The following is a 24453-nucleotide window of genomic DNA, read 5'->3' as shown; positions in this document are numbered from 1 at the left end:
TTGCTTATTTCCTCTTCCTGGTGGGAAATGAGAGTTAAATTTTCCTGTCCAGACACCTCCAGCTAGTCTCTCATTGGTTCTCGCTATTCCTGTTCATCTTCCGCAGAAATTGCAAACTGGGCCAAACAGGAGGTTAAAGGCGCTGACTCTCCAAGTGGGGAGAGTGTTAGTAAAGCGTCTGGAATGTTGCACCCGAGTACCAGGGGAAGAAAACTGAGACATATTTGAACACGTCTCCCGATCACACGGTTGATCATACTCTTGGTTCCACATGCATGTTTTAGCTGAAGGAAGAATACCTTAAACCTGGGTAGTTGAAACCCTTGGAATGGGTACCATGCAATATGACTTCAAAGGATCTTCATTTGCTCACCGAACCTCTCCAATCCTATCACTGCTGCGTTTATGCCCCTGTACACACGCTTGATTCTCTTTTGGAGACATAGCAATCCCTAGGTTTTAAGATACTTACTAGTCAGGTACATTCTTAGGCGTTTAATATGCGGTGTTGAGTCCATTTCATTGAGCAAGGAGTCGCTCTTGTCTATTCTATATTTGGCTTAAGGAACTTTATCTGTGCTCATTTCAATCTCTGGTTTTATGCAGCACCCCAACTCACCTTTCCCCTTAAGCAAGCATAAGTTGGTTTTCTAATTTGAGACCCTGTTCTGTTCTGTAATTCAGTTCCTGTGTAGCCAAGTTTACATTCCGTGTATTACTGATATCTTATGATGTTTCTTTTTCTGTGTGACTTATTTCAGTTAGAATCATCATACCTGAATCCACTCATTGTGCTGCTAAGGGCCTGATTACATAGATTTCATTGCTGAGTGATTTTGCTTTGTAAGTAAATACCACAACTTCTTTATCCATTTTTCACTTTCTGCAATGTTGAACTTGTACTGTAAACGAGGTTCTTGTAAACAGAGCCGTTCCATACTTTGGGGTGGCTGTGTCTTTTTGATTTTAATTTCCCTAAGCTATAGGACCATAAGTGGAAGTGCCCTAGGCTCTGTTGCTTTGTTTTTTAGATGTTTCAGGAAACACCATACACTTCTCCCGAGTGTCTGTTGGCAATTTACATCCCGCCCATCAGCATAACAAGGCTCCCAGTTCTCCATGGCCTGTCCTGCCTTTCTGGATTTTACACTTTTATCAGATGGCCCTTTTGACCGGGGGGAAGTGAGACTTCATTGTAGTGCAGATTTCCTTTGCAAGCTTGCTTGGTTGGCCAAAAAGGGCGTATGCGTTTTTTCCTGAATATATTCAGGAAAAAACGCATACGCCCATTTTGGCCAAGTGCATCATTGTGGACGTTCTGCCTCTTTTTCTATGCTTTCAATGCAATTCCAGTCTAATTCCTGAAATCGGTTTCCTGCAATTCTGCCCCGCTTTCAAGTCCTCTTGGCAGCCTTACTTCAGTATATTTTTGGACGATAGCTGTCATTTATAACTCTGCAGGTTTGTGAATTACAGTGCCCCTGAGCTCCTTTCTTCAACTCGCTTTCTTGTGAGCTGGCCGCAACACCGCAGGATGGCTTCAGGCCCTAATCTGGTTCCGGCACGGCACGCTGAGCCTTTGGTTATTTCCTCTTCCTGGTGGGAAATGAGAGTTAAATTTGCCCGTCCAGACACCTCCAGCTAGTCTCTCATTGGTTCTCGCTATTCCTGTTCATCTTGCGCAGAAATTGCAAACTGGGCCAAACAGGAGGTTAAAGGCGCTGACTCTCCAAGTGGGGAGAGTGTTAGTAAAGCGTCTGGAATGTTGCACCCGAGTACCAGGGGAGGAAAACTGAGACATATTTGAAAACGTCTCCCGTTCACACGGTTGATCATACTCTGGGTTCCACATGCATGTTTTTGCTGAAGGAAGAATACCTTAAACCTGGAGAGTTGAGACCCGTGGAATGGGTACCATGCAATATGAATTCAAAGGGTCTTCATTTGCTCAGCGAACCGCTCCAATCCTATCACTGCTGCGTTTATGCCCCTGTACACACGCTTGATTCTCTTTTGGAGACATAGCAATCCATAGGTTTTAAGATACTTACTAGTCAGGTACATTCTTAGGCGTTTAATATGGGGTGTTGAGTCCATTTCGTTGAGCAAGGAGTAGCTCTTTTCTATTCCATATTTGGCTTAAGGAACTTTATCTGTGCTCATTTCAATCTCTGGTTTTATGCAGCACCCCAACTCACCTTTCCCCTTAAGCAAGCATAAGTTGGTTTTCTAAATTTGAGACCCTCTTCTGTTTTGGAATTCATTTCCTGTGTAGCCAAGTTTACATTCTGTGTATTACTGATATCTTATGATGTTTCTTTTTCTGTGTGACTTATTTCAGTTAGAATCATCGTACCTGAATCCACTCATTATGCTGCTATGGGCCTGATGACATAGATTTCATTGCTGAGTGATACTGCATTGTACATAAGTACCACAAGTTCTTTATCCATTTTTCACTTTCTGTGATACTGAACTTGTACGGTAAACGAGGTTCTTGTAAACAGAGGCGTCCCAAACTTTGGGGTGGCTGTGTCTTTTTGATTTTAATTTCCCTAAGCTATAGGACCATAAGTGGAAGTGCCCTAGGCTCTGTTGCTTTGTTTTTTAGATGTTTCAGGAAACACCATACACTTCTCCCGAGTGTCTGTTGGCAATTTACATCCCGCCCATCAGCATAACAAGGCTCCCAGTTCTCCATGGCCTGTCCTGCCTTTCTGGATTTTACACTTTTTTCAGATGGCCCTTTTGACCAGGGGGAAGTGAGACTTCATTGTAGTGCAGATTTCCTTTGCAAGCTTGCTTGGTTGGCCAAAAAGGGCGTATGCGTTTTTTCCTGAATATATTCAGGAAAAAACGCATACGCCCTTTTTTGGCCAAGTGCATCATTGTGGACGTTCTGCCTCTTTTCCTATGCTTTCAATGCAATTCCAGTCTACCTCCTGAAATCGGTTTCCTGCAATTCTGCCCCGCTTTCAAGTCCTCTTGGCAGCCTTACTTCAGTATATTTTTGGACGATAGCTGTCATTTATAACTCTGCAGGTTTGTGAATTACAGTGCCCCTGAGCTCCTTTCTTCAACTCGCTTTCTTGTGAGCTGGCCGCAACACGGCAGGATGGCTTCAGGCCGTAATCTGATTCCGGCACGGCACGCTGAGCCTTTGGTTATTTCCTCTTCCTGGTGGAAATGAGAGTTAAATTTGCCCGTCCAGACACCTCCAGCTAGTCTCTCATTGGTTCTCCCTATTCCTGTTCATCTTCCGCAGAAATTGCAAACTGGGCCAAACAGGAGGTTAAAGGCGCTGACTCTCCAAGTGGGGAGAGTGTTAGTAAAGCGTCTGGAATGTTGCACCCGAGTACCAGGGGAGGAAAACTGAGACATATTTGAACACATCTCCCGTTCACACGGTTGATCATACTCTGGGTTCCACATGCATGTTTTAGCTGAAGGAAGAATACCTTAAACCTGGGTAGTTGAAACCCTTGGAATGGGTACCATGCAATATGACTTCAAAGGATCTTCATTTGCTCACCGAACCTCTCCAATCCTATCACTGCTGCGTTTATGCCCCTGTACACACGCTTGATTCTCTTTTGGAGACATAGCAATCCCTAGGTTTTAAGATACTTACTAGTCAGGTACATTCTTAGGCGTTTAATATGCGGTGTTGAGTCCATTTCATTGAGCAAGGAGTCGCTCTTGTCTATTCTATATTTGGCTTAAGGAACTTTATCTGTGCTCATTTCAATCTCTGGTTTTATGCAGCACCCCAACTCACCTTTCCCCTTAAGCAAGCATAAGTTGGTTTTCTAATTTGAGACCCTGTTCTGTTCTGTAATTCAGTTCCTGTGTAGCCAAGTTTACATTCCGTGTATTACTGATATCTTATGATGTTTCTTTTTCTGTGTGACTTATTTCAGTTAGAATCATCATACCTGAATCCACTCATTGTGCTGCTAAGGGCCTGATTACATAGATTTCATTGCTGAGTGATATTGCTTTGTAAGTAAATACCACAACTTCTTTATCCATTTTTCACTTTCTGCAATGTTGAACTTGTACTGTAAACGAGGTTCTTGTAAACAGAGCCGTTCCATACTTTGGGGTGGCTGTGTCTTTTTGATTTTAATTTCCCTAAGCTATAGGACCATAAGTGGAAGTGCCCTAGGCTCTGTTGCTTTGTTTTTTAGATGTTTCAGGAAACACCATACACTTCTCCCGAGTGTCTGTTGGCAATTTACATCCCGCCCATCAGCATAACAAGGCTCCCAGTTCTCCATGGCCTGTCCTGCCTTTCTGGATTTTACACTTTTATCAGATGGCCCTTTTGACCGGGGGGAAGTGAGACTTCATTGTAGTGCAGATTTCCTTTGCAAGCTTGCTTGGTTGGCCAAAAAGGGCGTATGCGTTTTTTCCTGAATATATTCAGGAAAAAACGCATACGCCCATTTTGGCCAAGTGCATCATTGTGGACGTTCTGCCTCTTTTTCTATGCTTTCAATGCAATTCCAGTCTAATTCCTGAAATCGGTTTCCTGCAATTCTGCCCCGCTTTCAAGTCCTCTTGGCAGCCTTACTTCAGTATATTTTTGGACGATAGCTGTCATTTATAACTCTGCAGGTTTGTGAATTACAGTGCCCCTGAGCTCCTTTCTTCAACTCGCTTTCTTGTGAGCTGGCCGCAACACCGCAGGATGGCTTCAGGCCCTAATCTGGTTCCGGCACGGCACGCTGAGCCTTTGGTTATTTCCTCTTCCTGGTGGGAAATGAGAGTTAAATTTGCCCGTCCAGACACCTCCAGCTAGTCTCTCATTGGTTCTCGCTATTCCTGTTCATCTTGCGCAGAAATTGCAAACTGGGCCAAACAGGAGGTTAAAGGCGCTGACTCTCCAAGTGGGGAGAGTGTTAGTAAAGCGTCTGGAATGTTGCACCCGAGTACCAGGGGAGGAAAACTGAGACATATTTGAAAACGTCTCCCGTTCACACGGTTGATCATACTCTGGGTTCCACATGCATGTTTTTGCTGAAGGAAGAATACCTTAAACCTGGAGAGTTGAGACCCGTGGAATGGGTACCATGCAATATGAATTCAAAGGGTCTTCATTTGCTCAGCGAACCGCTCCAATCCTATCACTGCTGCGTTTATGCCCCTGTACACACGCTTGATTCTCTTTTGGAGACATAGCAATCCATAGGTTTTAAGATACTTACTAGTCAGGTACATTCTTAGGCGTTTAATATGGGGTGTTGAGTCCATTTCGTTGAGCAAGGAGTAGCTCTTGTCTATTACATATTTGGCTTAAGGAACTTTATCTGTGCTCATTTCAATCTCTGGTTTTATGCAGCACCCCAACTGACCTTTTCTCTTAAGCAAACATAAGTTGGTTTTCTAAATTTGAGACCCTGTTCTGTTTTGGAATTCAGTTCCTTTGTAGCCAAGTTTACATTCCGTGTATTAGTGATATCTTATGATGTTTCTTTTTCTGTGTGACTTATTTCAGTTAGAATCACCATACCTGAATCCACTCATTGTGCTACTAAGGGCCTGATGACATAGATTTCATTGCTGAGTGATATTGCTTTGTAAGTAAATACCACAACTTCTTTATCCATTTTTCACTTTCTGCGATGTTGAACTTGTACTGTAAACGAGGTTCTTGTAAACAGAGGCGTCCCAAACTTTGGGGTGGCTGTGTCTTTTTGATTTTAATTTCCCTAAGCTATAGGACCATAAGTGGAAGTGCCCTAGGCTCTGTTGCTTTGTTTTTTAGATGTTTCAGGAAACACCATACACTTCTCCCGAGTGTCTGTTGGCAATTTACATCCCGCCCATCAGCATAACAAGGCTCCCAGTTCTCCATGGCCTGTCCTGCCTTTCTGGATTTTACACTTTTTTCAGATGGCCCTTTTGACCGGGGGGAAGTGAGACTTCATTGTAGTGCAGATTTCCTTTGCAAGCTTGCTTGGTTGGCCAAAAAGGGCGTATGCGTTTTTTCCTGAATATATTCAGGAAAAAACGCATACGCCCTTTTTGGCCAAGTGCATCATTGTGGACGTTCTGCCTCTTTTCCTATGCTTTCAATGCAATTCCAGTCTACCTCCTGAAATCGGTTTCCTGCAATTCTGCCCCGCTTTCAAGTCCTCTTGGCAGCCTTAATTCAGTATATTTTTGGACGATAGCTGTCATTTATAACTCTGCAGGTTTGTGAATTACAGTGCCCCTGAGCTCCTTTCTTCAACTCGCTTTCTTGTGAGCTGGCCGCAATACCGCAGGATGGCTTCAGGCCCTAATCTGGTTCCGGCATGGCACGCTGAGCCTTTGGTTAATTCCTCTTCCTGGTGGGAAATGAGAGTTAAATTTGCCCGTCCAGACACCTCCAGCTAGTCTCTCATTGGTTCTCGCTATTCCTGTTCATCTTCCGCAGAAATTGCAAACTGGGCCAAACAGGAGGTTAAAGGGACTGACTCTCCAAGTCGGGAGAGTGTTAGTAAAGCGTCTGGAATGTTGCACGCGAGTACCAGGTACGAAAACTGAGACATATTTGAACACGTCTCCCGATCACATGGTTGATCATACTCTAGGTTCCACATGCATGTTTTAGCTGCAGGAAGAATACCTTAAACCTGGGTAGTTGAAACCCGTGGAATGCGTACCATGCAATATGACTTCAAAGGGTCTTCATTTGCTCACCGAACCTCTCCAATCCTATCACTGCTGCGTTTATGCCCCTGTACATATTCTTGATTCTCTTTCGGAGACATAGCAATCCATAGGTTTTAAGATACTTACTAGTCAGGTACATTCTTAGGCGTTTAATATGCGGTGTTGAGTCCATTTCGTTGAGCAAGGAGTAGCTCTTGTCTATTCCATATTTGGCTTAAGGAACTTTATCTGTGCTCATTTCAATCTCTGGTTTTATGCAGCACCCCAACTCACCTTTCCCCTTAAGCAAGCATAGGTTGGTTTTCTAATTTGAGACCCTGTTCTGTTCTGTAATTCAGTTCCTGTGTAGCCAAGTTTACATTCCGTGTATTACTGATATCTTATGATGTTTCTTTTTCTGTGTGACTTATTTCAGTTAGAAACATCATACCTGAATCCACTCATTGTGCTGCTAAGGGCCTGATGACATAGATTTCATTGCTGAGTGATATTGCTTTGTAAGTAAATACCACAACTTCTTTATCTATTTTTCACTTTCTGCGATGTTGAACTTGTACTGTAAACGAGGTTCTTGTAAACAGAGCCATCCCAAACTTTGGGGTGGCTGTGTCTTTTTGATTTTAATTTCCCTAAGCTATAGGACCATAAGTGGAAGTGCCCTAGGCTCTGTTGCTTTGTTTTTAAGATGTTTCAGGAAACACCATACACTTCTCCCGAGTGTCTGTTGGCAATTTACATCCCGCCCATCAGCATACCAAGGCTCCCAGTTCTCCATGGCCTGTTCTCCCTTTCTGGATTTTACACTTTTTTCAGATGGCCCTTTTGACCGGGGGGAAGTGAGACTTCATTGTAGTGCAGATTTCCTTTGCAAGTTTGCTTGGTTCGCCAAAAAGGGCGTATGCATTTTTTCCTGAATATATTCAGGAAAAAACGCATACCCCCTTTTTGGCCAAGTGCATCTTTGTGGACGTTCTGCCTCTTTTCCTGTGCTTTCAATGCAATTCCAGTCTACCTCCTGAAATCGGTTTCCTGCAATTCTGCCCCGCTTTCAAGTCCTCTTGGCAGCCTTACTTCAGTATATTTTTGGACGATAGCTGTCATTTATAACTCTGCAGGTTTGTGAATTACAGTGCCCCTGAGCTCCTTTCTTCAACTCGCTTTCTTGTGAGCTGGCCGCAACACCGCAGGATGGCTTCAGGCCCTAATCTGGTTCCGGCACGGCACGCTGAGCCTTTGGTTAATTCCTCTTCCTGGTGGGAAATGAGAGTTAAATTTGCCCGTCCAGACACCTCCAGCTAGTCTCTCATTGGTTCTCGCTATTCCTGTTCATCTTCCGCAGAAATTGCAAACTGGGCCAAACAGGAGGTTAAAGGGACTGACTCTCCAAGTGGGGAGAGTGTTAGTAAAGCGTCTGGAATGTTGCACCCGAGTACCAGGGTACGAAAACTGAGACATATTTGAACACGTCTCCCGATCACATGGTTGATCATACTCTAGGTTCCACATGCATGTTTTAGCTGAAGGAAGAATACCTTAAACCTGGGTAGTTGAGACCCGTGGAATGGGTACCATGCAATATGACTTCAAAGGGTCTTCATTTGCTCACCGAACCTCTCCAATCCTATCACTGCTGCGTTTATGCCCCTGTGCACATGCTTGATTCTCTTTCGGAGACATAGCAATCCATAGGTTTTAGGATACTTACTAGTCAGGTACATTCTTAGGCGTTTAATATGCGGTGTTGAGTCCATTTCGTTGAGCAAGGAGTAGCTCTTGTCTATTCCATATTTGGCTTAAGGAACTTTATCTGTGCTCATTTCAATCTCTGGTTTTATGCAGCACCCCAACTCACCTTTCCCCTTAAGCAAGCATAAGTTGGTTTTCTAAATTTGAGACCCTGTTCTGTTCTGTAATTCAGTTCCTGTGTAGCCAAGTTTACATTCCGTGTATTACTGATATCTTATGATGTTTCTTTTTCTGTGTGACTTATTTCAGTTAGAATCATCATACCTGAATCCACTCATTGTGCTGCTACGGGCCTGATGACATAGATTTCATTGCTGAGTGATATTGCTTTGTAAGTAAATACCACAACTTCTTTATCCATTTTTCACTTTCTGCGATGTTGAACTTTTACTGTAAACTAGGTTGTTGTAAACAGAGCCATTCCATACTTTGGGGTGGCTGTGTCTTTTTGATTTTAATTTCCCTAAGCTATAGGACCATAAGTGGAAGTGCCCTAGGCTCTGTTGCTTTGTTTTTTAGATGTTTCAGGAAACACCATACACTTCTCCCGAGTGTCTGTTGGCAATTTACATCCCGCCCATCAGCATAACAAGGCTCCCAGTTCTCCATGGCCTGTCCTGCCTTTCTGCATTTTCCACTTTTTTTCAGATGGCCCTTTTGACCGGGGGGAAGTGAGACTTCATTGTAGTGCAGATTTCCTTTGCAAGCTTGCTTGGTTGGCCAAAAAGGGCGTATGCGTTTTTTCCTGAATATATTCAGGAAAAAACGCATACGCCCTTTTTGGCCAAGTGCATCATTGTGGACGTTCTGCCTCTTTTCCTATGCTTTCAATGCAATTCCAGTTTACCTCCTGAAATCGGTTTCCTGCAATTCTGCCCCGCTTTCAAGTCCTCTTGGCAGCCTTACTTCAGTATATTTTTGGACGATAGCTGTCATTTATAACTCTGCAGGTTTGTGAATTACAGTGCCCCTGAGCTCCTTTCTTCAACTCGCTTTCTTGTGAGCTGGCCGCAACACCGCAGGATGGCTTCAGGCCCTAATCTGGTTCCGGCATGGCACGCTGAGCCTTTGGTTATTTCCTCTTCCTGGTGGGAAATGAGAGATAAATTTGCCCGTCCAGACACCTCCAGCTAGTCTCTCATTGGTTCTCCCTATTCCTGTTCATCTTCCGCAGAAATTGCAAACTGGGCCAAACAGGAGGTTAAAGGCGCTGACTCTCCAAGTGGGGAGATTGTTAGTAAAGCGTCTGGAACGTTGCACCCGAGTACCAGGGGAGGAAAACTGAGACATATTTGAACATGTCTCCCGTTCACACGGTTGATCATACTCTGGGTTCCACATGCATGTTTTAGCTGAAGGAAGAATACCTTAAACCTGGGTAGTTGAGACCCGTGTAATGGGTACCATGCAATATGACTTCAAAGGGTCTTCATTTGCTCACCGAACCTCTCCAATCCTATCACTGCTGCGTTTATGCCCCTGTACACATGCTTGATTCTCTTTTGGAGACATAGCAATCCATAGGTTTTAAGATACTTACTAGTCAGGTACATTCTTAGGCATTTAATATGGGGTGTTGAGTCCATTTCGTTGAGCAAGGAGTAGCTCTTGTCTATTCCATATTTGGCTTAAGGAACTTTATCTGTGCTCATTTCAATCTCTGGTTTTATGCAGCACCCCAACTCACCTTTCCCCTTAAGCAAGCATAAGTTGGTTTTCTAAATTTGAGACCCTCTTCTGTTTTGGAATTCATTTCCTGTGTAGCCAAGTTTACATTCTGTGTATTACTGATATCTTATGATGTTTCTTTTTCTGTGTGACTTATTTCAGTTAGAATCATCGTACCTGAATCCACTCATTATGCTGCTACGGGCCTGATGACATAGATTTCATTGCTGAGTGATACTGCATTGTACATAAGTACCACAAATTCTTTATACATTTTTCACTTTCTGTGATACTGAACTTGTTCGGTAAACGAGGTTCTTGTAAACAGAGGCGTCCCAAACTTTGGGGTGGCTGTGTCTTTTTTATTTTAATTTCCCTAAGCTATAGGACCATAAGTGGAAGTGCCCTAGGCTCTGTTGCTTTGTTTTATAGATGTTTCAAGAAACACCATACACTTCTCCCGAGTGTCTGTTGGCAATTTACATCCCGCCCATCAGTATAACAAGGCTCCCAGTTCTCCATGGCCTGTCCTGCCTTTCTGCATTTTACACTTTTTTCAGATGGCCCTTTTGACCGGGGGGAAGTGAGACTTCATTGTAGTGCAGATTTCCTTTGCAAGCTTGCTTGGTTGGCCAAAAAGGGCGTATGCGTTTTTTCCTGAATATATTCAGGAAAAAACGCATACGCCCTTTTTGGCCAAGTGCATCATTGTGGACGTTCTGCCTCTTTTCCTATGCTTTCAATGCAATTCCAGTTTACCTCCTGAAATCGGTTTCCTGCAATTCTGCCCCGCTTTCAAGTCCTCTTGGCAGCCTTACTTCAGTATATTTTTGGACGATAGCTGTCATTTATAACTCTGCAGGTTTGTGAATTACAGTGCCCCTGAGCTCCTTTCTTCAACTCGCTTTCTTGTGAGCTGGCCGCAACACCGCAGGATGGCTTCAGGCCCTAATCTGGTTCCGGCACGGCACGCTGAGCCTTTGGTTATTTCCTCTTCCTGGTGGGAAATGAGAGATAAATTTGCCCGTCCAGACACCTCCAGCTAGTCTCTCATTGGTTCTCCCTATTCCTGTTCATCTTCCGCAGAAATTGCAAACTGGGCCAAACAGGAGGTTAAAGGCGCTGACTCTCCAAGTGGGGAGAGTGTTAGTAAAGCGTCTGGAACGTTGCACCCGAGTACCAGGGGAGGAAAACTGAGACATATTTGAACATGTCTCCTGTTCACACGGTTGATCATACTCTGGGTTCCACATGCATGTTTTAGCTGAAGGAAGAATACCTTAAACCTGGGTAGTTGAGACCCGTGTAATGGGTACCATGCAATATGACTTCAAAGGGTCTTCATTTGCTCACCGAACCTCTCCAATCCTATCACTGCTGCGTTTATGCCCCTGTACACATGCTTGATTCTCTTTTGGAGACATAGCAATCCATAGGTTTTAAGATACTTACTAGTCAGGTACATTCTTAGGCGTTTAATATGGGGTGTTGAGTCCATTTCGTTGAGCAAGGAGTAGCTCTTGTCTATTCCATATTTGGCTTAAGGAACTTTATCTGTGCTCATTTCAATCTCTGGTTTTATGCAGCACCCCAACTCACCTTTCCCCTTAAGCAAGCATAAGTTGGTTTTCTAAATTTGAGACCCTCTTCTGTTTTGGAATTCATTTCCTGTGTAGCCAAGTTTACATTCTGTGTATTACTGATATCTTATGATGTTTCTTTTTCTGTGTGACTTATTTCAGTTAGAATCATCGTACCTGAATCCACTCATTATGCTGCTACGGGCCTGATGACATAGATTTCATTGCTGAGTGATACTGCATTGTACATAAGTACCACAAGTTCTTTATCCATTTTTCACTTTCTGTGATACTGAACTTGTACGGTAAACGAGGTTCTTGTAAACAGAGGCGTCCCAAACTTTGGGGTGGCTGTGTCTTTTTGATTTTAATTTCCCTAAGCTATAGGACCATAAGTGGAAGTGCCCTAGGCTCTGTTGCTTTGTTTTTTAGATGTTTCAGGAAACACCATACACTTCTCCCGAGTGTCTGTTGGCAATTTACATCCCGCCCATCAGCATAACAAGGCTCCCAGTTCTCCATGGCCTGTCCTGCCTTTCTGGATTTTACAGTTTTTTCAGATGGCCCTTTTGACCGGGGGGAAGTGAGACTTCATTGTAGTGCAGATTTCCTTTGCAAGCTTGCTTGGTTGGCCAAAAAGGGCGTATGCGTTTTTTCCTGAATATATTCAGGAAAAAACGCATACGCCCTTTTTGGCCAAGTGCATCATTGTGGACGTTCTGCCTCTTTTCCTATGCTTTCAATGCAATTCCAGTCTACCTCCTGAAATCGGTTTCCTGCAATTCTGCCCCGCTTTCAAGTCCTCTTGGCAGCCTTACTTCAGTATATTTTTGGACGATAGCTGTCATTTATAACTCTGCAGGTTTGTGAATTACAGTGCCCCTGAGCTCCTTTCTTCAACTCGCTTTCTTGTGAGCTGGCCGCAACACCGCAGCATGTCTTCAGGCCCTAATCTGGTTCCGGCACGGCACGCTGAGCCTTTGGTTATTTCCTCTTCCTGGTGGGAAATGAGAGTTAAATTTGCCCGTCCAGACACCTCCAGCTAGTCTCTCATTGGTTCTCCCTATTCCTGTTCATCTTCCGCAGAAATTGCAAACTGGGCCAAACAGGAGGTTAAAGGCGCTGACTCTCCAAGTGGAGAGAGTGTTAGTAAAGCGTCTGGAATGTTGCACCCGAGTACCAGGGGAGGAAACCTGAGACATATTTGAACACGTCTCCCATTCACACGGTTGATCATACTCTGGGTTCCACATGCATGTTTTAGCTGAAGGAGGAATACCTTAATCCTGGGTAGTTGAGATCCGTGGAATGGGTACCATGCAATATGACTTCAAAGGGTCTTCATTTGCTCACCGAACCTCTCCAATCCTATCACTGCTGCGTTTATGCCCCTGTACACACGCTTGATTCTCTTTTGGGGACATAGCAATCCATAGGTTTTAACATACTTACTAGTCAGGTACATTCTTAGGCGTTTAATATGGGGTGTTGAGTCCATTTCGTTCAAAAAGGAGTAGCTCTTGACTATTCCATATTTGGCTTAAGGAACTTTATCTGTGCTCATTTCAATCTCTGGTTTTATGCAGCACCCCAACTCACCTTTCCCCTTAAGCAAGCATAAGTTGGTTTTCTAAATTTGAGACCCTGTTCTGTTCTGTAATTCAGTTCCTGTGTAGCCAAGTTTACATTCCGTGTATTACTGATATCTTATGATGTTTCTTTTTCTGTGTGACTTATTTCAGTTAGAATCATCATACCTGAATCCACTCATTGTGCTGCTAAGGGCCTGATGACATAGATTTCATTGCTGAGTGATATTGCTTTGTAAGTAAATACCACAACTTCTTTATCCATTTTTCACTTTCTGCGATGTTGAACTTGTACTTTAAACTAGGTTGTTGTAAAGAGAGCCATTCCATACTTTGGGGTGGCTGTTTCTTTTTGATTTTAATTTCCCCAAGCTATAGGACCATAAGTGGAAGTGCCCTAGGCTCTGTTGCTTTGTATTTTAGATGTTTCAGGAAACACCATACACTTCTCCCAAGTGTCTGTTGGCAAATTACATCCCACCCATCAGCATAACAAGGCTCCCAGTTCTCCATGGCCTGTTCTGCCTTTCTGGATTTTACACTTTTTTCAGATGGCCCTTTTGAACAGGGGGAAGTGAGACTTCATTGTAGTGCAGATTTCCTTTGCAAGCTTGCTTGGTTGGCCAAAAAGGGCGTATGCGTTTTTTCCTGAATATATTCAGGAAAAAACTCATATGCCCTTTTTGGCCAAGTGCATCATTGTGGACGTTCTGTCTCTTTTCCTATGCTTTCAATGCAATTCCAGTCTACCTCCTGAAATCGGTTTCCTGCAATTCTGCCCCGCTTTCAAGTCCTCTTGGCAGCCTTACTTCAGTATATTTTTGGACGATAGCTGTCATTTATAACTCTGCAGGTTTGTGAATTACAGTGTCCCTGAGCTCCTTTCTTCAACTCGCTTTCTTGTGAGCTGGCCGCAACACCGCAGGATGGCTTCAGGCCCTAATCTGGTTCCGGCACGGCACGCTGAGCCTTTGGTTAATTCCTCTTCCTGGTGGGAAATGAGAGTTAAATTTGCCCGTCCAGACACCTCCAGCTAGTCTCTCATTGGTTCTCGCTATTCCTGTTCATCTTCCGCAGAAATTGCAAACTGGGCCAAACAGGAGGTTAAAGGCACTGACTCTCCAAGTCGGGAGAGTGTTAATAAAGCGTGTGTAATATTGCACCCGAGTACCAGGGTACGAAAACTGAGACATATTTGAACACGTCTCCCGATCACATGGTTGATCATACTCTAGGTTCCACATGCATGTTTTAGCTGAAGGAAGAATACCTTAAACCTGGAGAGTTGAGACCCGTGCAATGGGTACCATGCAATATGACTTCAAAGGGTCTTCATTTGCTCACCAAACCTCTCCAATCCTATCACTGCTGCGTTTATGCCCCTGAACACATGCTTGATTCTCTTTCGGAGACATAGCAATCCATAGGTTTTAAGATACTTACTAGTCAGGTACGTTCTTAGGCGTTTAATATGCGGTGTTGAGTCCATTTCGTTGAGCAAGGAGTAGCTCTTGTCTATTCCATATTTGGCTTAAGGAACTTTATCTGTGCTCATTTCAATCTCTGGTTTTATGCAGCACCCCAACTCACCTTTCCCCTTAAGCAAGCATAAGTTGGTTTTCTAAATTTGAGACCCTGTTCTGTTATGTAATTCAGGTCCTGTGTAGCCAAGTTTACATTCCGTGTGTTAGTGATATCTTATGATGTTTCTTTTTCTGTGTGACTTATTTCAGTTAGAATCCTCATACCTGAATCCACTCATTATGCTGCTATGGCCCTGAAGACATAGATTTCTTTGCTGAGTGATATTGCATTGTACGTAAGTACCACAACTTCTTTATCCATTTTTCACTTTCTGCGATATTGAAGTTGTACCTAAAATTAGGTTCTATTAAACAGAGGCGTCCCAAACTTTGGGGTGGCTGTGTCTTTTTGATTTTAATTTCCCTAAGCTATAGGACCATAAGTGGAAGTGCTCTAGGCTCTGTTGCTTTGTTTTTTAGATGTTTCAGGAAACACCATACACTTCTCCCGAGTGTCTGTTGGCAGTTTACATCCCGCCCATCAGCATAACAAGGCTCCCAGTTCTCCATGGCCTGTTCTGCCTTTCTGGATTTTACACTTTTTTCAGATGGACCTTTTGACCGGGGGGAAGTGAGACTTCATTGTAGTGCCGATTTCCTTTGCAAGCTTGCTTGGTTGGCCAAAAAGGGCATATGCCTTTTTTCCTGAATATATTCAGGAAAAAACACATATGCCCTTTTTGGCCAAGTGCATCATTGTGGACGTTCTGCCTCTTTTCCTATGCTTTCAATGCAATTCCTGTCTACCTCCTGAAATCGGTTTCCTGCAATTCTGCCCCCTTTCAAGTCCTCTTGGCAGCCTTACTTCAGTATATTTTTGGATGATAGCTGTCATTTATAACTCTGCAGGTTTGTGAATTACAGTGCCCCTGAGCTCCTTTCTTCAACTCGCTTTCTTGTGAGCTGGCCGCAACACCGCAGGATTGCTTCAGGCCCTAATCTGGTTCCGGCATGGCACGCTGAGCCTTTGGTTAATTCCTCTTCCTGGTGGGAAATGAGAGTTAAATTTGCCCGTCCAGACACCTCCAGCTAGTCTCTCATTGGTTCTCGCTATTCCTGTTCATCTTCCGCAGAAATGGCAAACTGGGCCAAACAGGAGGTTAAATGGACTGACTCTCCAAGTCAGGAGAGTGTTAGTAAAGCATCTGGAATGTTGCACCCGAGTACCAGGGTACGAAAACTGAGACATATTTGAACACGTCTCCCGATCACACGGTTGATCATACTCTGGGTTCCACATGCATGTTTTAGCTGAAGGAAGAATACCTTAAACCTGGGTAGTTGAAACCCGTGGAATGGGTACCATGCAATATGACTTCAAAGGGTCTTCATTTGCTCACCGAACCTCTCCAATCCTATCACTGCTGCGTTTATGCCCCTGTACAAATGCTTGATTCTCTTTCGGAGACATAGCAATCCATAGGTTTTAAGATACTTACTAGTCAGGTACATTCTTAGGCGTTTAATATACGGTGTTGAGTCCATTTCGTTGAACAAGGAGTAGCTCTTGTCTATTCCATATTTGGCTTAAGGAACTTTATCTGTGCTCATTTCAATCTCTGGTTTTATGCAGCACCCCAACTCACCTTTCCCCTTAAGCAAGCATAAGTTGGTTTTCTAAATTTGAGACCCTGTTCTGTTCTGTAATTCAGTTCCTGTGTAGCCAAGTTTACATTCCGTGTGTTACTGATACCTTATGATGTTTCTTTTTCTGTGTGACTTATTTCAGTTAGAATCATCATACCTGAATCCACTCATTGTGCTGCTAAGGGCCTGATGACATAGATTTCATTGCTGAGTGATATTGCTTTGTAAGTAAATACCACAACTTCTTTATCCATTTTTCCCTTTCTGCGATGTTAAACTTGTACTGAAAACGAGGTTCTTGTAAACAGAGCCGTCCCAAACTTTGGGGTGGCTGTGTCTTTTTGATTTTAATTTCCCTAAGCTATAGGACCATAAGTGGAAGTGCCCTAGGCTCTGTTGCTTTGTTTTTTAGATGTTTCAGGAAACACCATACACTTCTCCCGAGTGTCTGTTGGCAATTTACATCCCGCCCATCAGCATAACAAGGCTCCCAGTTCTCCATGGCCTGTCCTGCCTTTCTGGATTTTACACTTTTTTCAGATGGGCCATTTGACCGGGGGGAAGTGAGACTTCATTGTAGTGCAGATTTCCTTTGCCTGCTTGCTTGGTTGGCGAAAAAGGGCGTATGCGTTTTTTCCTGAATATATTCAGGAAAAAAAGCATACGCCCTTTTGGCCAAGTGCATCATTGTGGACGTTCTGCCTCTTTTCCTATGCTTTCAATGCAATTCCAGTCTACCTCCTGAAATCGGTTTCCTGCAATTCTGCCCCGCTTTCAAGTCCTCTTGGCAGCCTTACTTCTGTATATTTTCGGACGATAGCTTTCATTTATAACTCTGCAGGTTTGTGAATTACAGTGCCCCTGAGCTCCTTTCTTCAACTCGCTTTCTTGTGAGCTGGCCCCAACACAACAGGATTGCTTCAGGCCCTAATCTGGTTCCGGCACGGCACACTGAGTCTTTGGTTAATTCCTCTTCCTGGTGGGAAATGAGAGTTAAATTTGCCCGTCCAGACACCTCAAGCTAGTCTCTCATTGGTTCTCCCTATTCCTGTTCATCTTCCACAGAAATTGCAAACTGGGCCAAACAGGAGGTTAAAGGCACTGACTCTCCAAGTCGGGAGAGTGTTAGTAAAGCGTCTGGAATGTTGCACCCGAGTACCAGGGGACGAAAACTGAGACATATTTGAACACGTCTCACGATCACACGGTTGATCATACTTTGGGTTCCACATGCATATTTTAGCTGAAGGAGGAATACCTTAAACCTGGAGAGTTGAGACCCGTGGTTGGGTACCATGCAATATGACTTCAAAGGGTCTTCATTTGCTCACTGAACCTCTCCAATCCTGTCACAGTTGTGTTTATGCCCCTGTACACACGCTTGATTCTCTTTTGGAGACATAGCAATCCATAGGTTTTAAGATACTTACTAGTCAGGTACATTCTTAGGCGTTTAATATGGGGTGTTGAGTCCATTTCGTTGAGCAAGGAGTAGCTCTTGTCTATTCCATATTTGGCTTAAGGAACATTTTCTGTGCTCATTTCAATCTCTGGTTTTATGCAGCACCCCAACTCACCTTTCCCCTTAAGCAAGCATAAGTTGGTTTTCTAAATTTGAGACCCTGTTCTGTTCTGTAATTCAGTTCCTGTGTAGCCAAGTTTACATTCCGTGTATTAGTGATATCTTATGATGTTTCTTTTTCTGTGTGACTTATTTCTGTTAGAATCATCGTACCTGAATCCACTCATTATGCTGCTATGGGCCTGATGACATAGATTTCATTGCTGAGTGATACTGCATTGTACGTAAGTACCACAAGTTCTTTATCCATTTTTCACTTTCTGTGATATTGAACTTGTACGGTAAACGAGGTTCTTGTAAACAGAGCCGTACCAAATTTTGGGGTGGCTGTTTCTTTTTGATTTTAATTTCGCTAAGCTATAGTACCATAAGTGGAAGTGCCCTAGGCTCTGTTGCTTTGTTTTTTAGATGTTTCAGGAAACACCATACACTTCTCCTGAGTGTCTGTTGGCAATTTACATCCCGCCAATCAGCATAACAAGGCTCCCAGTTCTCCATGGCCTGTCCTGCCTTTCTGGATTTTACACTTTTTTCAGATGGCCCTTTTGACCGGGGGGAAGTGAGACTTCATTGTAGTGCAGATTTCCTTTGCAAGTTTGCTTGGTTGGCCAAAAAGGGCGTATGCGTTTTTTCCTGAATATATTCAGGAAAAAACGCATACGCCCTTTTTGGCCAAGTGCATCATTGTGGACGTTCTGCCTCTTTTCCTATGCTTTCAATGCAATTCCAGTCTACCTCTTGAAATCGGTTTCCTGCAATTCTGCCCCGCTTTCAAGTCCTCTTGGCAGCCTTACTTCAGTATATTTTTGGACGATAGCTGTCATTTATAACTCTGCAGGTTTGTGCATTACAGTGCCCCTGAGCTCCTTTCTTCAACTCACTTTCTTGTGACCTGGCCTCAACACCGCAGGATGGCTTCAGGCCCTAATCTAGTTCTGGCACGGCACGCTGAGCCTTTGGTTAATTCCTCTTCCTGGTGGGAAATGAGAGTTAAATTTGCCCGTCCAGACACCTCCAGCTTGTCTCTCATTGGTTCTCGCTATTCCTGTTCATCTTCCGCAGAAATGGCAAACTGGCCCAAACAGGAGGTTAAATGGACTGACTCTCCAAGTCAGGAGAGTGTTAGTAAAGCGTCTGGAATGTTGCACCCGAGTACCAGGGTACGAAAACTGAGACATATTTGAACACGTCTCCCGATCACACGGTTGATCATACTCTGGGTTCCACATGCATGTTTTAGCTGAAGGAAGAATACCTTAAACCTGGGTCGTTGAAACCCGTGGAATGGGTACCATGCAATATGACTTCAAAGGGTCTTCATTTGCTCACCGAACCTCTCCAATCCTATCACTGCTGCGTTTATGCCCCTGTACAAATGCTTGATTCTCTTTCGGAGACATAGCAATCCATAGGTTTTAAGATACTTACTAGTCAGGTACATTCTTAGGCGTTTAATATACGGTGTTGAGTCCATTTCGTTGAACAAGGAGTAGCTCTTGTCTATTCCATATTTGGCTTAAGGAACTTTATCTGTGCTCATTTTAATCTCTGGTTTTATGCAGCACCCAACTCACCTTTACCCTTAAGCAAGCATAAGTTGGTTTTCTAAATTTGAGACCCTGTTCTGTTCTGTAATTCAGTTCCTGTGTAGCCAAGTTTACATTCCGTGTATTACTGATACCTTATGATGTTTCTTTTTCTGTGTGACTTATTTCAGTTAGAATCATCATACCTGAATCCACTCATTGTGCTGCTAAGGGCCTGATGACATAGATTTCATTGCTGAGTGATATTGCTTTGTAAGTAAATACCACAACTTCTTTATCCATTTTTCACTTTCTGCGATGTTAAACTTGTACTGAAAACGAGGTTCTTGTAAACAGAGCCGTCCCAAACTTTGGGGTGGCTGTGTCTTTTTGATTTTAATTTCCCTAAGCTATAGGACCATAAGTGGAAGTGCCCTAGGCTCTGTTGCTTTGTTTTTTAGATGTTTCAGGAAACACCATACACTTCTCCCGAGTGTCTGTTGGCAATTTACATCCCGCCCATCAGCATAACAAGGCTCCCAGTTCTCCATGGCCTGTCCTGCCTTTCTGGATTTTACACTTTTTTCAGATGGCCCTTTTGACCGGGGGGAAGTGAGACTTCATTGTAGTGCAGATTTCCTTTGCCAGCTTGCTTGGTTGGCCAAAAAGTGCGTATGCGTTTTTTCCTGAATATATTCAGAAAAAAAAGCATACGCCCTTTTGGCCAAGTGCATCATTGTGGACGTTCTGCCTCTTTTCCTATGCTTTCAATGCAATTCCAGTCTACCTCCTGAAATCGGTTTCCTGCAATTCTGCCCCGCTTTCAAGTCCTCTTGGCAGCCTTACTTCTGTATATTTTCGGACGATAGCTTTCATTTATAACTCTGCAGGTTTGTGAATTACAGTGCCCCTGAGCTCCTTTCTTCAACTCGCTTTCTTGTGAGCTGGCCCCAAAACAACAGGATTGCTTCAGGCCCTAATCTGGTTCCGGCACGGCACACTAAGTCTTTGGTTAATTCCTCTTCCTGGTGGGAAATGAGAGTTAAATTTGCCCATCCAGACACCTCAAGCTAGTCTCTCATTGGTTCTCCCTATTCCTGTTCATCTTTCACAGAAATTGCAAACTGGGCCAAACAGGAGGTTAAAGGCACTGACTCTCCAAGTCGGGAGAGTGTTAGTAAAGCGTCTGGAATGTTGCACCCGAGTACCAGGGGACGAAAACTGAGACATATTTGAACACGTCTCACGATCACACGGTTGATCATACTTTGGGTTCCACATGCATATTTTAGCTGAAGGAGGAATACCTTAAACCTGGAGAGTTGAGACCCGTGGTTGGGTACCATGCAATATGACTTCAAAGGGTCTTCACTTGCTCACTGAACCTCTCCAATCCTGTCACAGCTGTGTTTATGCCCCTGTACACAAGCTTGATTCTCTTTTGGAGACATAGCAATCCATAGGTTTTAAGATACTTACTAGTCAGGTACATTCTTAGGCGTTTAATATGGGGTGTTGAGTCCATTTCGTTGAGCAAGGAGTAGCTCTTGTCTATTCCATATTTGGCTTAAATAACTTTTTCTGTGCTCATTTCAATCTCTGGTTTTATGCAGCACCCCAACTCACCTTTACCCTTAAGCAAGCATAAGTTGGTTTTCTAAATTTGAGACCCTGTTCTGTTTTGGAATTCATTTCCTGTGTAGCCAAGTTTACATTCCGTGTATTAGTGATATCTTATGATGTTTCTTTTTCTGTGTGACTTATTTCTGTTAGAATCATCGTACCTGAATCCACTCATTATGCTGCTATGAGCCTGATGACATAGATTTCATTGCTGAGTGATACTGCATTGTACGTAAGTACCACAAGTTCTTTATCCATTTTTAACTTTCTGTGATATTGAACTTGTACGGTAAATGAGGTTCTTGTAAACAGAGCCGTCCCAAACTTTGGGGTGGCTGTGTCTTTTTGATTTTAATTTCCCTAAGCTATAGGACCATAAGTGGAAGTGCCCTAGGCTCTGTTGCTTTGTTTTTTAGATGTTTCAGGAAACACCATACACTTCTCCCGAGTGTCTGTTGGAAATTTACATCCCGCCCATCAGCATAACAAGGCTCCCAGTTCTCCATGGCCTGTCCTGCCTTTCTGGATTTTACACTTTTTTCAGATGGCCCTTTTGACCGGGGGGAAGTGAGACTTCATTGTAGTGCAGATTTCCTTTGCAAGTTTGCTTGGTTGGCCAAAAAGGGCGTATGCGTTTTTTCCTGAATATATTCAGGAAAAAACGCATACGCCCTTTTTGGCCAAGTGCATCATTGTGGACGTTCTGCCTCTTTTCCTATGCTTTCAATGCAATTCCAGTCTACCTCCTGAACTCGGTTTCCTGCAATTCTGCCCCGCTTTCAAGTCCTCTTGGCAGCCTTACTTCAGTATATTTTTGGACGATAGCTGTCATTTATAACTCTGCAGGTTTGTGCATTACAGTGCCCCTGAGCTCCTTTCTTCAACTCACTTTCTTGTGACCTGGCCTCAACACCGCAGGATGGCTTCAGGCCCTAATCTAGTTCTGGCACGGCATGCTGAGCCTTTGGTTAATTCCTCTTCCTGGTGGGAAATGAGAGTTAAATTTACCCGTCCAGACACCTCCAGCTAGTCTCTCATTGGTTCTCGCTATTCCTGTTCATCTTCCGCAGAAATGGCAAACTGGGCCAAACAGGAGGTTAAATGGACTGACTCTCCAAGTCAGGAGAGTGTTAGTAAAGCATCTGGAATGTTGCACCCGAGTACCAGGGTACGAAAACTGAGACATATTTGAACACGTCTCCCGATCACACGGTTGATCATACTCTGGGTTCCACATGCATGTTTTAGCTGAAGGAAGAATACCTTAAACCTGGGTCGTTGAAACCCGTGGAATGGGTACCATGCAATATGACTTCAAAGGGTCTTCATTTGCTCACCGAACCTCTCCAATCCTATCACTGCTGCGTTTATGCCCCTGTACAAATGCTTGATTCTCTTTCGGAGACATAGCAATCCATAGGTTTTAAGATACTTACTAGTCAGGTACATTCTTAGGCGTTTAATATACGGTGTTGAGTCCATTTCGTTGAACAAGGAGTAGCTCTTGTCTATTCCATATTTGGCTTAAGGAACTTTATCTGTGCTCATTTCAATCTCTGGTTTTATGCAGCACCCCAACTCACCTTTCCCCTTAAGCAAGCATAAGTTGGTTTTCTAAATTTGAGACCCTGTTCTGTTCTGTAATTCAGTTCCTGTGTAGCCAAGTTTACATTCCGTGTGTTACTGATACCTTATGATGTTTCTTTTTCTGTGTGACTTATTTCAGTTAGAATCATCATACCTGAATCCACTCATTGTGCTGCTAAGGGCCTGATGACATAGATTTCATTGCTGAGTGATATTGCTTTGTAAGTAAATACCACAACTTCTTTATCCATTTTTCCCTTTCTGCGATGTTAAACTTGTACTGAAAACGAGGTTCTTGTAAACAGAGCCGTCCCAAACTTTGGGGTGGCTGTGTCTTTTTGATTTTAATTTCCCTAAGCTATAGGACCATAAGTGGAAGTGCCCTAGGCTCTGTTGCTTTGTTTTTTAGATGTTTCAGGAAACACCATACACTTCTCCCGAGTGTCTGTTGGCAATTTACATCCCGCCCATCAGCATAACAAGGCTCCCAGTTCTCCATGGCCTGTCCTGCCTTTCTGGATTTTACACTTTTTTCAGATGGGCCATTTGACCGGGGGGAAGTGAGACTTCATTGTAGTGCAGATTTCCTTTGCCTGCTTGCTTGGTTGGCGAAAAAGGGCGTATGCGTTTTTTCCTGAATATATTCAGGAAAAAAAGCATACGCCCTTTTGGCCAAGTGCATCATTGTGGACGTTCTGCCTCTTTTCCTATGCTTTCAATGCAATTCCAGTCTACCTCCTGAAATCGGTTTCCTGCAATTCTGCCCCGCTTTCAAGTCCTCTTGGCAGCCTTACTTCTGTATATTTTCGGACGATAGCTTTCATTTATAACTCTGCAGGTTTGTGAATTACAGTGCCCCTGAGCTCCTTTCTTCAACTCGCTTTCTTGTGAGCTGGCCCCAACACAACAGGATTGCTTCAGGCCCTAATCTGGTTCCGGCACGGCACACTGAGTCTTTGGTTAATTCCTCTTCCTGGTGGGAAATGAGAGTTAAATTTGCCCGTCCAGACACCTCAAGCTAGTCTCTCATTGGTTCTCCCTATTCCTGTTCATCTTCCACAGAAATTGCAAACTGGGCCAAACAGGAGGTTAAAGGCACTGACTCTCCAAGTCGGGAGAGTGTTAGTAAAGCGTCTGGAATGTTGCACCCGAGTACCAGGGGACGAAAACTGAGACATATTTGAACACGTCTCACGATCACACGGTTGATCATACTTTGGGTTCCACATGCATATTTTAGCTGAAGGAGGAATACCTTAAACCTGGAGAGTTGAGACCCGTGGTTGGGTACCATGCAATATGACTTCAAAGGGTCTTCATTTGCTCACTGAACCTCTCCAATCCTGTCACAGTTGTGTTTATGCCCCTGTACACACGCTTGATTCTCTTTTGGAGACATAGCAATCCATAGGTTTTAAGATACTTACTAGTCAGGTACATTCTTAGGCGTTTAATATGGGGTGTTGAGTCCATTTCGTTGAGCAAGGAGTAGCTCTTGTCTATTCCATATTTGGCTTAAGGAACATTTTCTGTGCTCATTTCAATCTCTGGTTTTATGCAGCACCCCAACTCACCTTTCCCCTTAAGCAAGCATAAGTTGGTTTTCTAAATTTGAGACCCTGTGCTGTTCTGTAATTCAGTTCCTGTGTAGCCAAGTTTACATTCCGTGTATTAGTGATATCTTATGATGTTTCTTTTTCTGTGTGACTTATTTCTGTT

Source organism: Pseudorca crassidens, chromosome 6 (assembly GCF_039906515.1).
Source record: "Pseudorca crassidens isolate mPseCra1 chromosome 6, mPseCra1.hap1, whole genome shotgun sequence".
NCBI lineage: Eukaryota > Metazoa > Chordata > Mammalia > Artiodactyla > Delphinidae > Pseudorca > Pseudorca crassidens.
This window is presented reverse-complemented; position numbering follows the sequence as displayed.